Source organism: Leucopleurus acutus, assembly GCF_964270905.1.
Source record: "Leucopleurus acutus genome assembly, chromosome: 17".
Taxonomy (NCBI): Eukaryota; Metazoa; Chordata; class Mammalia; order Artiodactyla; family Delphinidae; genus Leucopleurus; species Leucopleurus acutus.
The window spans coordinates 74,081,223-74,098,827 of NC_139159.1; the positions used below are offsets into that span (position 1 = coordinate 74,081,223).

General features: G+C 44.4%; 1 pseudogene across 1 annotated transcript; it reads left to right on the forward strand.

Moving 5' to 3' along the window:
* Positions 1–8,188: 8,188 nt before the first annotated feature.
* On the forward strand, positions 8,189–8,508 carry LOC309974017 (cytochrome b-c1 complex subunit 7-like; annotated as a pseudogene). The gene has a single exon. The product of its transcript is annotated as a cytochrome b-c1 complex subunit 7-like (transcript).
* The last annotated feature ends 9,097 nt before the right edge of the window (positions 8,509–17,605 follow it).

A 17,605-nucleotide genomic window follows, 5' to 3' on the forward strand; every position in this document is an offset into this window, starting at 1 on the left:
AGGTGTCAGAGACACACAGGTTAACACTGAATAAAGCAAAAAAGGCTGCCCTGGTGGATTATGTTCTAGTAGTGGGTGGAGGGGGGCAGGGGGAGATAAAAATACAAATTAACCAGTAGCGAATAGGAAACTTTGAATAAAATAAGTGCTACAAAGAAAATCAAACAGATTGATACACTTGATCATGCCTAGGGCAGATGGGGTCACTTTAAATTGTGTGATCAGGACAGGCCTGAAGGTTAAGAAAAAGTCAACCTTGTATGGATTTGGAGGAGCAGGGTTTGTGACAGAGGGAACTGTAAGTGCAAAGGCCCTGAGGCAGGAATGGGTGTTCGGTGTGTGGCTGGAAGGCAGGGAAGGCAGCATGAAAGGAGATGAGGTTGGAGAGGCAAGCCCATTATGGGCAGGAGTTTAGAATTTACTGCAAGTGCAACAGGAAACTGGGGGAGGGCTCAGCCGGGGGATGGGTGGGTTAGTTTTGTGAAGATGAGACAAGTCTCCTTACAGGCGGCGGGACGAGCATGATCACGTTTGGAACCTGTGAAGAGGCCATTTTAGAGAAACACTGGGGGTCACGCCAGAGTCAGATCAAGGAGACCCTTGAATGACTGCGGTTTGGCCTTTGGCCCTGAGAAACATAACCGTAAAGGAATCCATTCTTTAGATTTTGCAGATCCTGTCTCTGATGCAAACAGCCATCTGTGAGTTATTTCATCTCCGTAAGCATGTCTTCTGCAGAAACGCTCAGCATCCCCAGAGCTTTTAGTTTCCCCCAAACCAATGAGAGATTCAGTGGATTTATACTGGCAGCCCTGAGACCACGGGAGAGAGTGAGCCATGGGCACGTACTTCCTGCTTCCCTCACAATCACCACACACACACACACACACACACACACACACACTAACACAAGCATAGTAAAAAAAAAAGCACATGTCTGTGAGTATACTTAAAACCATTAACTTTTACACTTGAAGACGTGATTGCATGGCATGTTAATTACGTCTCAAACTGTTTAAAAGAACTGGGATTTTCGTGGCACTCTAATGTGGTGATTAAGGGCGTAAGCTTTGGAGCTAGATGGATCTGGGTTCAGATTCCAGCTCTGGAGATGAAAATATTCTAAAATTAATTATGGTAATGGTTGCACACCTCTGGGTATATTAAAAACCATTAAATCATACATTTTAAATGGGCAAATTCTATGGTGTCTGAATTGTATCTCAATAAATCTGTTATCAGAAATGTCAGCTCTGATCGTTCTACCTTGTGACCTCGCTAAATCTCTCTGCATCTTGGTTTTGCCTTCCCTAACATGGGGGAACTAACACCTCACAGAATTGCTGTAAGAGTTAAAGCGGATGATTCATGTAAAGATTTCAGCAGAGCGTCTGACACGTAGTTAATGATGTTATTTTAATACTAACTATAAGGCTTACTTTCTGGTACCAACTCTGCTGCTTGCTAGCTTTTGAGATTTGGGGAAGTTTCCTAATATTCTCTGGGTCTTAATTTCCCCACTTTTAAAATGAGATAACATTATGTTCCCCATGTATGTATTGCAGGGCTGCTGCTTAGGCTCAGATAACAAGATCGATGTTCAAACCCTTCCTAAACTGAAATACGGAAGTAGTGCTCTGAGAGGCTCTGTTGGTGTTTAAGAAAACAGACTCTGCAGTGAGTTCCCAGATTCGAGTTCTAGATATCCTGCTTACAAGCTGTGACATCTTGTGCAAATTCTTAAACCTCTTTGTGCCTCAGTTTCCTTATCTGTAAATAGGGGTCATACTTGTGCCTACCTTATGGGATTATTGTGCCGATTCCATGGGTTAAAATGTGCAAAGCACTAAGAGCATTAATTAGAACAAAATAAGCGGTAAATGAATGTTGGCTATTATTATTACAAGAAACAGGCAAATTTTGATGGTGACAGCAGAGAGGAAAAGTCGCACTTTTTCATGAGGCACAGCAGAAACCTGCTAGCATTGTGGACAGAACACAGGAAGAGGCAATATTGCACTAGCCACTGCGAAGTGAAACTATTTGTTCAATTCAGGACAACCATGTAGGCTGTATTGCAGGACCCTTCTGTCGACAGAAAGAAATGCACAAGCTAAAAGTTGAGAATTATGTTTCATTCAGTGGACTTGATGAGGACTTAAGCCTGGGATACAGCCTTGGATCCCTCCGAGGAAAGGGAGGAGCCAGGATAGATAGGAGATTTTGCAACAAAAACTAGGTGGTCAGAACATCAAAAGATTACTGTTAATTAAAGAAAACCAGGCATCTCCAGTTAATGAATTTAGTGCTTTCTATGTATGGGAAAATGAAAGAATTCTGGGGTCACTGAAATCATTCCTTTAATGTGCACCTTAACTACCTAGGGCCAGCATCCTGTTCCTTCCCATCCCGAGTCCCCTCAGGGTGTACAGTCGGTGGCCGCAGTGGCTGATGATTTTATGGCTGCAACATCCTTTGTTTACCGATATGGTGCTTCTTGGTCCACACTTCCCAGGGGCGTAATTTATCCAGAGGCTTGCGCTCGCTGAGTGCCGGTGGGGCACTAAATCCACTGCACTTCAGTTCTGTGCTCATGGGGATGGGAACCCCAAGCGAGTGGATCCTCAGACAGAGCTAACAGAACTACAGAGAAGGCAAGAGGCATGTGCCCTGGGCTGGAAGGAACTGGAATTGGAAAATGTCTCCAAGAGTTAGGGGAACCATTGTCCGAAACTGGCCGCCCTGCCCAGGCACCATAGTAGCCACTTGCATGAGTTATCTTACAACAGGAGGTCCTGGTAAGGAACGAGGAACTAACAAGCTACCACTGACCGGAATAATTCGGGAAAGGTCAAAAGGAGAGAGGAGACGCCAGTCCACATGGCCTACCAACCTCCCAGAATCCTCCTCGCTGGAATCCATCTTGGCTGAGCGATGCACGTGCCACCAGGAAGGACCCTGAGCCAGAGTGATTGGCCAGAGACAACCCAGAAACTGACCCCATTCCCATAAAACCCAAGACTGTGAGCCACGTGGCAGAGCCGTCCTCCCGGGTTCCCTCACCCTCCTGCTCTCCCCCTGGGCGCCCCTTCCCAATAAAGTCTCTTGCTCTGTCAGCACGTGTGTCTCCTCGGACAATTCATTTCCAAGTGTTAGACAAGAGCTCACTCTTGGGCCCTGGAAAGGGTCCGCCTTCCTGCAACACAAGGAAAAGATGTCCAGAATGTGGGGGGTCACTTCTCTGCAGTTATTTTTGTCTGCAGAGTATTAACTCCTCGAACCCTGTTTACTTTGGTCGCCCTGCACTTCAGTTTTCTGTCTCCCAAGTGCCGTGACACTGGTGAAAACTCAACAGCTGCATTCTACTTTGTCAGCTCCACAGGGCTTAAAAATTGGCAGATGCTTGCAGTTAGTCTTCGACAAAGGAGGCCAGAATATACAATGGGGAAAAGACAGTCTCTTAAGCAAATGGTGCTGGGAAAGTCGAACAGCCACATGTAAATAGATGAAGCTAGAATGTACCCTCACAGCATACACAAAAATAAACTCAAAATGGCTTAAAGACTTAAATATAAAACAAGACACCATAAAACTCTTAGAAGAGAACGTAGGCAAAACATTCTCTGACATAAATTGTACCAATGTTTGCTTAGATGAGACTCCCAAGGCAACAGAAATAAAAGCAAAAATAAACAAATGGGACCTCATCAAACTTATAAGCTTTTGCACAGCAAAGGAAATCATAAACAAAACAAAAAGACAACCTACAGTCTGGGAGAAAATATTTGCAAATGATGTGACTGACAAGGGCTTAATTTCCAAAATATACAAACAGCCCCTACAATTCAATAACAAAAAAACAAACAACCCAACTGAAAAATGGGCAGAAGAACTAAATAGACATTTCTCCAAAGAAGACATACAGATGGCCAATAGGCACATGAAAATATGCTCATCATCACTAATCATTAGAGAAATGCAGATCAAAAAAACAATGAGGTATCACCTCACACCGGTCAGAATGGCCATCATTAAAAAGTCTACAAACAATAAATGCTGGAGAGGGTGTGGAGAAAAGGGAACCCTCCTGCACTGTTGGTGGGAATGTAAATTGGTGCAGCCACTATGGGAAACAGTATGGAGGTTCCTCAAAAAACTAAAAATAGAGTTTCCATACAGTCCAGGAATCCCATTCCTGGGCATATACCCAGACAAAACTATAATTTGAAAAGATACATGCAACCCCTATGTTCATAGCAGCACTATTTACAATAGCCAAGACATGAAAACAACCTAAATGTCCATCGACAGATAAATGTATAAGGAAGATGTGGTATATATATATATATATATATATATATATGTGTGTGTGTGTGTGTGTGTGTGTGTGTGTGTGTGTGTATATATATAAAATGGAATATTAGCCATAAAAATGAATGAAACAATGTCATTTGCAGTAACAGCGATAGACCTAGAGATTATCGTATTAAGCGAAGTAAGAAAAAGTCAAATACCATATGATATCACTTATGTGTAGAATCTAAAATATGACACAAATGAACACATCTATGAAATAATTATAGACTCACAGACATAAAGAACAGACTTGTGGTTGCCAAGGGGGGTGGGGGGGAAGGATGGAGTGGGAGTTTGGGATTAGCAGTTGCAAACTATTATATATAGTATGGATACACAACAAGGTCCTACTGTACAGCACAGGGAACTATATTCAGTATCCTGTGATAAACCATAATGGAAACGAATATGAAAAAGAATGTGTATGTATAACTGAGTCACTTTACAGCAGAAATTAAGCACAACATTGTAAGTCACCTGTACTTCAATAAAAAAAAATAAAATTGGCAGATGCTCAACGAGACAGGAAGGAAGGGGGTAGGGCACAGCCATTAAGAGAATGACACAACCATTAAGAAGAACAGTATACCACAAAAACCGGTTAGAACCTACTTGGCCCAAGGTGGTGGAAGCTTTGACTTCCAGGGGACCTTGAGCCTCATTATACGTTCATTGTAATACATTAGCATATGCTAAATGACACACCCACAGGCGCCATGACAGTTCTGAGGCCGACCATACAGAGCCAAAAAGTGGGCTGTGGCCCAGTTCCTAGAAATCTCTGGCCCTTCCCCAAAATAGTTGGAGTGGAGTCCCCACTCCTTAGCCTATGAAATTACCCAGCCCATAAAAACTAACCACCCCCATCCCTCAGCTGCTCTTGCCTTTGGAGATGGTCCACATTCTCTCCATGGAATATGTATCTCCCAGGGCCACACTCACTTTCCAAAGAGAAGACCCCACGCCCTGAGGCCGCCTCTCACCTTCTGAGATGGTCCACACGCTGTCTATGGAGTACGTATCTCTCTAAATAAACCTGTTTTCGCTTTACTCTGGCTTGCTATTGAATGCTTTCCTGCGTGGAGCCAGGGATCCTCACTTGGTGACCCGTCCCAGGGACTGACTCGAGACCTGGGACATGACCGTCCTCTCACCACATTTTTCCTACAACACAAGGGAAAGGGCAATCTAGAACATCAGGCTAACTGCAGGGTGTTCCCGTCTCTCTAGCATCTTGACCTCTCAAATCCTGGGTACCTCGGTGGCTCTCCTCTGGCCATGTAATTCTGAGCACTCCTTGGATAAGCAGCATTTTCATCATCTGTGAACTTGTTAGGAAAGCAAATTCATGCACCTGAACTTGACCCAGTGAGTCAGAATCTCTGGGGATGAAGCCCAGGAAACTGATTTAACAATCTCTCTTACATACATCAAAGGTGGAGAACCCTTGTCCAATGCTTTCGAATGATTTTTTTTGTAGTTTAATTCAGATTTTAAAGCTATTCTCTGAAGGAGGGTTGGTGTGTTACAAAATACCAAAGTTAGAGATGGAAGTCTGCAAGATATTATACTTTTCAAGCGTCGTCTCTGTTAATTCTCAAGAATTAGGGTAATTTTGGCTCACTTTTGTATCTCTAGCACCTGGCATAATCTTAGCCCTTAAGTAAGCCCTGAGGAAACATTCATTGAATACATAAAACTCTGTGATGTAGTTTTTATTATCCCCATTTTACAGATGAGAAAATAGAGACTCAGATGAGTAAATGACTTGCCCAACATCATCCAGGTAGTATGTGGTAGAACTGGTATTTGAAGCAAAGAATTCAATGCCTGTGCTACCCTGATGGGAACACGGTGGCCCTGGGCATCTGAGGGGGCCACACTTAGGGTGGGCCCAGCAATACAGGAAGGAGAAGCAGGAAGGGCATCCAACCAGATGCTGCTGCTGATATGGGCTCTCCTAAGTTGGGCACTGCTTCTGAGGCTGGAGCATTGGAAATGATGTCACAAGTGTGAGTCCCGCCTCGTCCAGGTGGATGTGTGGGACTAGCAGTTTGAGCTCTGCTAAGAGAAGAGACAATCTGTTCCAGGCCTTCTTTGTGAGGTTTTGTCCTCTGGTGCTTGAGGGTTTGGCTACAAGAGCAACGATTGTGGAAAATTCCTCTTATATCCAAAGAGCAAGCAGGTACCTGCAGGAGCGGAGGGATGGGCAGCCAATCAGAAGAAAGCTGCCAGGGCGCAGGCAGAGCTGCACTTGGGTTGGACTGGCTCCCCAGGGCGTCACCTCTAAGGGGCCACCTGGCCTGGTTTCCTTTCCCCAGAATAGCCCAGAGGCCTGTGGGATGGGAAATCCTTTTGGTTTCAGTGGATGCAGGAAAGTGCGTCACTGCAATGTGGGCTCCCGGGGGAGGGGAGGAACCTTTTCCTGAAGGAAGGACTTTTCAGTACCCTCCTGCTCTGTCTCTTGTCTCCATGGAAATGGCAAAGAGGCCCAAACAAGAAGTTGGCCTCCTTGGGGAAGGGAGGGCCGACCCATGGGTGAGCTTCCCACCATCAGAGTCTCCGGCTATGAACTACGGGATCTCCACAAGGTGCCATGGGATCCCATCTGGGTGAGGGCAGTGACTAGGAAAGTGGGCTGGGATCCCACTGAACCCAAAGCAAGCCAACAGCGATGGTCTAAGAACAAGATTCAGAATGTCCGGGTTGGAAGAGGCTTCAGAGATCATCTGGGACCCAGGAGTGATGTGACTTGCCCAAGGTCACACAGTAAGTCCTATAGGTGAGGACTAAAATCCCATCCTTCCTACTCCAGAAGGAAGCCTTCTTCAGTTATAGTAACCACACAAATTAAATCGTACAGTTTTTGAACGTTTACCACGTGTAGGACACGGTGCTGATTCCCTCCCATACATCACCTCAGTGAGTTCTCACAAGGTTGAAAGGCGCGTGCAGCTGCCAGGGAATGAGTCTTAGAGCCTGAGTGTGCCGGTCAAGGTCACGTAGTTGCTAAGCAGCCGGGCTGGTAGGTAAACCTAGGGCATCTGACGGTAGACCCTGGACCCATAACCGCTATTCTTTTCCTTCACAGTTCTGGGTCTTCTACTCCTCCTGGGCTCCCACTCACTGGCCCTCCCCTCTGTGCCCAGGGTGGCTCCCAATCTATGTACCAAGTATCTGTCAGCTTCTGATGTTTAAGTGCACATCGGGTGCTGTTTTGTTGTAGGACACGACAGCAAGGGAGAAGCCTTAGGCCTTTTTCGAGATAGCTGTGTAGGTTAATAAAATAATTATTCTGTGATTGCCAAAGTAACGTCAGTGCTCTTCACAGAAGGCTGAGAAACTATGAATAAGTAAAAAGGAGGCAGAAGAAGAACTCACATGTTTCCTGGCTGATTCTTCTGGAAATTGTCCACTTACCCATTGATGATCTTAATGATTTTGCCTCATCAATTTGCTCTAGGACCACGTTCTTTACACTCACAGTTGTGGGCGACATCTTTTTTTCCCTTCCCAATTTGTTGTTTGTCAGTGTATTTTGGTTTTTGTTTGTTTGTTTGTTTGTTTGCGGTACACGGGCCTCTCACTGCCGTGGCCTCTCCCGTTGCGGGGCACAGGCTCCGGACACACAGGCTCAGCGGCCACGGCTCACGGGCCCAGCCGCTCCGCGGCATGTGGGATCTTCCCGGACCGGGGCACGAACCCGTGTCCCCTGCATCGGCAGGCGGACTCTCAACCACTGTGCCACCAGGGAAACCCTGTCAGTGTATTTTGAAAAATGTTTTTGGCTCTAGGACTTACCCAGCAGGGAATACTTCTGTCTTGGGTCAAAATGGCGAACAGGCCTGCCATTGCAGCATCAAGCAAGTGGCTGGAGGGTATTTGACGCTTCTGGGTTCAATAAACTGGGCTCAATAAAATGATACACTATATAAGAATGACGACGCAAAAGAGACCATAAGAAGGCTTCCTGAGAACCTTTATAATGACACAGTGTTTCGCATTAAGAGAGCGCTGGACCTGACCATAAGGCAGCTGGTCTTGCCTAAAGAGCAGTGGACAAAATATGAGGAGGATAAATTCTACCTTGAACCACATCTGAAAGAGGTTATTTGGGAGAGAAAAGAGAGAGAAGAATGGGCAAAGGAATAATCATGTAGTCTAAATCTGTGGATGCAGCTGTCCTAAAGTAGTTTTATGAAGTTGGTTAAACCTGAAATGTACAATGCAGAACTATCTGGGCTGTAAATGTATTACTTTAAATAAATATCTATTATAATTATTGTTGGAAAATAAAAGAAAAATGTTTTTGGAAGTTGGAAGTGGCTGCCTAGACTGTAGTGGACTGATCTTTTGCCCTGCAGAGACCCACTTGCTGCCCAACTGGCAGTGACAGGCAGACAGACATTGACATTGGCCATAGCAAGTTTTCCCTCATGGCTGTCGAGGCTCTTCTTGACCAGCATGACCTGGAAAAAGCAGTTCTGCCCTTGGAGGTCCCAATGCCATTGCCATTTATTATCCTTCCCTGGGAAGGGCAGGGTTCTGCTTGGGAGCTGAGAGCCAGGACTACAGAGACTGGAGATTCACCCTGGTCCTCAGAGCCTGTTGTGTAAGCCCGGGATGGAGTTGAAAGGAAACGGTCCCGCAGCATCTCTCTCCATGCACGTAACTCTATTCAGGTTCCATTGGCTGGAGAGCTGAAGTCATCATCTCAAGGACAATGTGTGTGGCAGGAGGGCCACCAGCTGCCTAAATTCCTCAGGGTTGCCTTGCTGCTTTCGCGTCCACCCTAGGAAGTAGGCAGAGCAGGTGAGTAGGAGTCTACCTTACAGATGAGAAAACTGAGGCTCAGGTGGACAGCACCGGCTCTGGGACTAGAATCTGAGCTCCAGTGAGCTTTCATGATGAGGGGTGAGATGCTGGGTGTGGGGAGCCACGGTGTGGGGAGGGGGCTGCCTGAGAGTTTGGAAGAGGAGGAGAGAGGAGACAGAGGCGTCTCTGTGGGTCCCCGGGCTGGAGACACGGACTCCACCTACTTTGCTCATTTTCTGTATCAGTTCTGTTCTCCCTCTGTTCCCTAGGGCCACCCTTGCCTCAGTCCCAGCTGTAAAAACAATGGGGGCACACACGGGACATTGTGGGGGAGTGAGGACACACACACTATTCATGCTTAACCATGAAACCCCAGAAGCAGGCCCATTACCTAGGAACATAAGTCCACGATCTCTGTCACTGCCAGACAATAGTCCCAAGGCATAGCTGATGTGATCAGAAAGGAGAAAGAAATAAAAGCAGAGAAATAAAATTAAAGAGGAGGGTGACATTACTTGTAGATATGACTTTATACTCACAGCACCCAGGATATCCTATTAGAAAACATTGCCAACAATAGAATTTAGTAAGATGTCTGGGTAAAAAAGTCAGTATCTTCCAAAATAAGAAACAGACAGAAAAATATAATGGAAGAAAGAAGTCCGTTTTGAATAGCTACAAACAGATTACATATCCAGGAATATAGTTATCAGGTTATGTGTAAGATGTCAATGAATAAAATTTGAAGATGCTACTAAAGAACATACACAAATGTGAATAAATGGAAAAATATCTGTAAGAGAGGAAGCTGCATACTACATATTTGCCAACTGTCTCTAGATTAATATTTAAATTTAGCATAATCCCAGTTGAAAAATAGGATATTTTTTCTGGAATTAAAGATATTAAAGTTTATGTGGAAAAAGAAATAGATGAGAATAATCAAATTCTGAAAAATAAAAGGTGGTCTAATCCTGAAAGACATTAAAATATATTATAAAGCTAACATAAATTAAGCAGTTTGGTAATGGTGCATGAATAGACAGACCAATAAAACAGTGTGAAAAGTACAGAAATAGATCCAAATACTCATAGAAATTTACTTTATGATTAAGAGGACATTTCAAATCAGTGGGAGAAAAGGAGATTATTTAATAAATGGTGTTATGTTTAGACAAATGGTAGCCATCTAAAACAAAGTTCAGATTCCTTCTTAGATCCTCATACCCAAATAAATTCCAGATGGAGCAAAGATTTAAATGGAAAAAAAGACCCTCACCATAAAAGTATTAAAAGAAAACATGGAGATTTTATTTAAATAATATCCAAATGGGGAAGGACTTCGTCTTTTTAAACATGACACAAAATCCAGAATCCATATAAGAAAAGAAGACTGACACATACGATATCATAAAATTAACATATTCTGCCTTGCAAAAATGACTATAAAGCCAAAAGATGAACAACACACTTGGCTGAAAAAAAAAGTTTCCAACATGTGAAGCGCAGACAGAGATCTAATTTCCTTAAGACCTTTATAAATTCCCACAGATGAAAAAGGAAAAGGACTAACAACCCAAAAGAAAAAAGCAAAGGGCTTGAGCAGAGAGTTCCAAGTTCATAGAAAAATAGATAACAGCGGCCTTTAAACACAGGAAAGGGGGCTTACTCTCACTGCTGAAAAAATGCAAACGAAAACTCCTACAAGGTGCCCTATTTACCTATTAAGCTGGCAAAGAAAAAAGACGTTTGCTCACACATTAAGGGTGAGAAACCAGCACTCTGCAGCATTGCTGGGGGAGTGCAATATGGGAAAACCTCTTTGCAAGACCGTTTAGCGATGTCTCGCAAAATAAAAACCGCCACTAACCCCTGACCTAGCAATATCACGTTCCAGAGCTTATCCTATACATACATGCACACATTTGCTTAGTGACATATGTATAAGGATATTATTAGTAGAAAAAGATTGGAAATAACTGCTGTGTATATCAACAGAGGACCAGTTAGACAAGTACCGTGTACTCTTACAGTGAAATACTCTGCAGCCTTTAGAAGCACTGTGACAGCTCTAAAATGACATGGAACAAATTTCCAAATGTACGGACTCTATGGAATCGTCTACAGCCGGGACTTCCAAACTTTTTTGACCATAACTCACTGTAAGAACTATATTTTACATCACAAACTGGTTCGTTCATTCATTCATTGGTTTGTTCTTTCATTCATTTTCTTTCAACAAATATTTATTGAGTAACCACCACATTTTCAGACACTGAAATAGGCATTGAAGAGACAGCAGTGAGTAAAACAGATTAAAAAAAAAATCTCTGCCATCGTGGAGCTTACAAATATATATAAGAACACAAACTGTTTAATGTGGAAACAAGCAAAACTTTCCTGACAGAAGGCAAATCAGTGGTTGCCAGGACTGAAGACGGGGGAAGAGATTGATTTTAGAGAAACACCAGGGTACTTTCTGGGGTGGTGGAAATGCCCTATATCTTGATTGTGATGTGGTCACATGACTGAATGCATTTGGTAAAACACATCAAATTTTACACTTAAAAAAAGTGAATTTTTATTATATGGAAATTATACCTCCACAGGCTTGATTAAAAAAAAAACTGAAACAGAAATGTCATGGAACAATACTTCATCTTTCCATATTAGATGTCCTAGCCTCTGTTCCATCCCATTTCATTCTTTTTCAGTAAACGGAACAAACAAGATCACACCTATGCTGACCTGATCAATTGATTTTATAACATTTTAATGCGTCATTATCCATAGTTTGAAAAATTGTGATCTATATTTGTTACTGTGAGTGTAAGTAAAAGCTGGTGGATCTCATATACGGGCGTATATATTAACAGAAAGTTCGATATATGTGTATATATATATGTGTGTGTGTGTGCAAATATATACAAATATTAGCATAGCAATGAACTGCTGATTGGAAACTGAGAGCCTGAGGGTCAGGGAAAGGAGCAAGAATTTGATTTTACTAGACACGCTTTTGGAGTATTTAACTTTTTAAAACCATGAGTATATGTAAGTTTTTAGAATATATTTGAAATGTTGAAAAGAAAAGGGAAAAATCCTGAGAGCAGAATTGGGTTTGAATTATAAACTACCTGTGTGACAGTGGGTAAGTTGCTTAACATCTCTGGGCTCTTTTTCCCTTATCTGTACTATAACAATGTTGGTCTATATGACCCTAAGGCCCTAGCCTCTTAGATATTCCAGTTGTCCTTGAGTCTGAGTCAACCCCATCTACTGGGGCATATTGAATTATTCAGTAGAAGGAAAGGAAGTGATAGAGCCATTCTCCATATCAGCAAACACTGAGCACCCACAACATGCAAAGTACTAGGCTAGAATCTAGGGCTACAGTCTCTGCCTCAATAGTCTAGTGAAGAAACAGCCACACGTACGTAAAGGACACTGCCATACATCAAGTGGTTCACAAAATGCTCCTGGTCACAGAGGAGGGAGACTTCATCTTTACCTGGACGGATTAAGAAGAGCTTTAGAGGGGCTTCCCTGGTGGCGCAGTGGTTGAGAGTCCGCCTGCCGATGCAGGGGACACGGGTTCGTGCCCCGGTCCGGGAGGATCCCACATGCCGCGGAGCAGCTGGGCCCATGAGCCATGGCCGCTGAGCCTGTACGTCCGGAGCCTGTGCTCCACAACGGGAGAGGCCACAGCAGTAAGAGGCCCGTGTACCACAAAAAAAAAAAAAAAAAAAAAAAAAAAGAAGAGTTTTAGAGAGGTGAGTACAGCAGGGCTGGATATTAAGGATGTGGCCAAGCTTATCAGCTGGAAATAGAGAAGAAAGGGCATTCCGGCCAATGAGTAGAGCACATCCAAAGTGTTGGGCCCTGAATACATCCACCGTATTCCAAACTCATGCCTCTGCCACCTTTGTGCAGTCTGGAACATCTCCACTCTTCTCTGCCCTTCATATCCTTCCTTGGAAGCCCACAGTCCTGAAAGAACGTAGCAAATGGCTCCATGTAGCTGGCCTGAAATGTGCCAGAGAGGCTGTAGAGGGACAGAGGCTGCAGAGGTGGGTTGGAGTCAAACCATGAAGGAGCTGGTGGGCTAAGCTAAGGGCTTTGAACTTGATCTTGAGGGCAACAGTGAGGAGGAGCAGGGTCAACAGTCAGATTTGCTGCAGAAAGTTGACCCTGACGTCAGTGTGGAGAATGGACTGAAAGACTCGAGGACCAGTTAGGAGGCTGATGCACCAGAGGGTTGGCCCCCTTCACTCCCAGCCTTTGTACCCAGAGAAGAACCGATCCTCCACGGACCATATGTGATCAGACTCCCAAAGAGAGCTAGCCATGCGCCTGCTTAGGGCTGTGTCTGTTCCAAGCAGACTGAGCTCTTTGAAACCCTCCACTGGGGTGATAGGTGGAGGCTTGTGGTGGTCTCAGCTTATGCAGCCCAAAGCCTTGCCAACCTGGAAGGGTCCTCCTGGAGGAATGCACGGATCTACGCTGCTCTTCGGTAGCACGGAGAAGTGAGGGGGGACGAGGGGCAACGTTGGGCATGAGGGCTGCTCTCTCCATCCATCTTCATGTGCATGTGAATCGCTTGGAAATCTTGCTACAATGCAGATTCTGATCAGTAGGTCTGGACTGTGGCCTGAGGTTCTGCTTCCAGGGAAGCTCCTGGTCCACAGACTACACTGTTGAGTGTCAAGGGTTTAGACCACATGGCACATCCATGGCAGGGCTGTTGGGCTGCCTTCATTCTTTCATTTATTCATTCTTCTGTTTATGCAACAAAAATTCCTGCTTGCATTTTTTTGTTGTTCGCTGACTCAAATGAAGTGCTAAGTAAAGTGCTTACTGTGTGCCAGGCGTCACTCTAAATGCTTTACAAATACTAACTCATTCAATCTCGCTACAACCCCACACGGTAGTTGCTGTTATGGTCCCTATCTCAAGCTTAGGGAAACCGAGGCACAGAGACGTGAAATAACTTGCCCAAAGTCTCCCATCTGGTAGGTGGCCTGGTGAATGCTGTCATTACCAGGTGAGTTGCAGTACCTGACCCCTTTCTGTAGCACCACGTGGACTGTGGGGCATTGGGTCCCCAAACCAAAGTGGAGGCGCTCGTAGAGCTGGGAGGGGGCTGCCTGGTGATGAGCCTGGAATCCCCTTCCCTTGCTGAACATGTGCTAATGGAGCCCATCCGGCCTCTCCACCTATTTCAGTGGGGTTGGGAGCAGAGTAGAGCAGCCTTTCTGGTGCCAAGGTATATGTATGAGTTTCCTACGAGCCAAATGGACACCCAGAAGGCAGGAGAGCTTGAGCTGTCTTGTAAGTACCAGGGAACCCCAGATACAAGAGGCTGTGGAGGAGATAACAAGGGGCCAGGAGTTAAAAGTGGTTAAAGCGAAACAGGTGTCCCCAGGGAGGGAACCTCCCACAGGTGGAGATGACCATGGGCAGTTGAGTGTTCAGGATGGGAGCTCTGGGGGAATGATCTGGGTTTGTGATATGCATTGGGGAGATATAGGCACATAGATGGCAACAAAGGCCACAGGATTGGCTGGACCTACCAGGAAGAGCATGTGTGGGGAGGAGGCAGGAAGTTAGGACTGGAACCTCAGGAACATCAGCACTGGAGAAACAGGCAGATGAAGAAGCTTAACACAGAAGATTTAAAAAGGATGGTCAGGGCTTCCCTGGTGGCGCAGTGGGTAAGAATCCGCCTGCCAATGCAGGGGACATGGGTTCGAGCCCTGGTCCGGGAGGATCCCACATGCCATGGAGCAACTAAGCCCATGCGCCACAACTACTGAACCTGCGTGCCTAGAGCCCGTGCTCCGCTACAAGAGAAGCCACCGCAATGAGAAGCCCTTACACTGCAATGAAGAGTAGCCCCTGCTCACCGCAACTCGAGAGAGCCCGTGAGCAGCAAGGAAGACCCAATGCAGCCAAAAATAAATAAATAAAATGGATAAATTTATATAAAAGTAATAGAAAGGATGGTCAGAGAGGTAGGAAGAGAATGGGGAGAGTGTGTGAGAACTAGTCCTTGATGACTGCAAATGGAAACCCTGATGACATCCTCTTGGGAAGCGGACAGTTTATTTTCCAACTTTAATTGGAGGTCGAATTACTCTAACAATGCAATGGTTTTCCGTTGCTCTTCCCTTGTTTTATATTCTTATGTGTATTACACAGTTCCCCATCTGCTGTTTTGGCAGGGATCTCCGCATAAATACGTTTCAACGTATATACACACATATATTTAAACCAACTAAACTAATATTTATTGCATCTTGATTATGTGCAAAGCACAGCATCTCCCAGGCGAGGAGGTTTGCCAGGATGTGATTGTCATATGCTAGATCATGAGATCTGGCGGTGAGCAGAAACGGATGGTGCCCAGACAGGTGTCTCCCCTTAATGCAGGACTGTAGAAAAGCTTTTACTAAAGTAAACTTCACACCTGGTAGGTAATCTACCTGGATCAAATCGTGGAGCAGAGAAAACCACTTTCCCTGAACACCTCCTGTTAAGGGGTAAATAAACAAGCTCTCGTCTTGTTTAAGTCACTCATATTTGGCCTCTGTAAACGAGTATTAGTCAGCATCCTAATTAGTACTTACAGACGTACGGCCAAGGGATCACTGCAGAGGAAGGGTGACAGTCTGTGAAGGATGTCCCTCATTAAGCTACATGGAACGTAATCTCGTTTTTGTAACACTGTTTACTACGTTTGTTTAATCTCATATGTGTGTTCCACATGTGACCCTCTCCCTGCCTTCGCAGGGCGTTCCAGACACGCAGATGGCACGTGCAAGAGGCAAGAGAGGGCAGCACTGCTTGGGAAGATAAAATGGTTCAGTCCCTGGAAGTCCAGCTCAGGGGGTGGGGGAGAGGGAGAAGATGAAACTGAAAGTCAAGATGCTTTTAGATGGAGTTAGAAACAATCCCGGAGAAAAGTATCATAATTTTGGAAACAGTGAGGAATGATTCTCCTTGGGGGACTGATTTTTAGCGGATCAAAAAGAAAGAGAGTCTTCTATTAAGTTTTATTTTGCCTTCACAAGACTGAAAAGGAGTTGGCAGGTTGGCGAGAAGAGCGGTCCCTCAATGCTGTCCTGTTGCTGCCGGGGGTGGGACAGGGATATTACGATGGCGCGTCTATAGGGGACCCACAGGGCCTAGCAAGATTATGCCTAAAATAGTTTTTATTTTGGGGGGCAGGTTAGTTTTGCTTAATTTAATTTTTAATTTTATAATTATGGGGAAGTTCTAACATATGCAAAATATGGAATGCTCTCCTGAACCTGCATGAACCCACCCCAACTCCTGGCCATGAATGCCTGCCCAATCCTGTCTTATTTCCACTGTCATCCGTTTCCCCTCCCTTATTATTTTAAAGCAAATATGACACACCATTTTACATCATCCATAAACATTCAGTATGTATCTGTTGGACATAAGAACTTTTAGTAAACACAACCACAAGGTCATGATCACACAAAAAAGGGATTAATTCATATTTCCTTAATGTCATCAATTTATACAGGTGATGTTCAAATTTTTAATTATTTAGTGAGTGTCCTATTTTTATCTATAATTTTTTTGGTTTGAATTAGATCTAGACAAGACCCACACATTGTGATTGGTTAATATGTCTTTTAAGTACCCTTTCATCTATGGCATCCCCCTCTACCTCTCTCATTTTTAACGCTTGCAATTTATTTGTGGAAGAAACTGCTTTTTGTTTTGGTCCTGGAGAATTTCTCCTGCCTGGATTTTGCTGGTTGTATGCCCATGGTACAGTTTACTTCCTCCATATTTCCTGTAAATTGGTAGTTTGATCTAGAGTTACATTGTCCAATATATTAGCCACTAGTCACAAATTAATGAAATAAAATAAAATTTCAGGGGCTCGGAAACCATATGAGGCTATTGCTGCTGTATCAGAGAGTACAGATTATACAACTTGTCCATCATTGCAAAAAGGTCTCCTGGATATTTAAAGTCTAGAAGCTTAACCAAATTTAATTTTTTAGGAGGAAGACTATTTTATAGGTAGTGCTGTAAATGTCCAACCGAGGCACATAGTACCTGGCTGCCTCTCTTTTAGGATATTAGCAGCCTTCAGTGTGGGCTCCATTAGTTCATACAGAGAAAAATAGATCTCTTAATGAAGTGGCCCCTCCTTGGGGCCCCTTCCCTCCCTCCATCTCTCCAGCTCTACAAATCCAACATCTCAGAGTCCTCCTTGGGGCTTCCCTCTGCCTTAGATTTGTCCTGTCAGTTTCATCTCCTAAATACCCCCTGAATCAGGCCCCTTGTCTCCATTTTGGGTGCTGACACCCTAGTCCAAGTCGCCTGCATCCCTGAGAAACCCACAATGCCTGCTTACCATCATCACATCCTCTGGCTCCTACTGCATTCT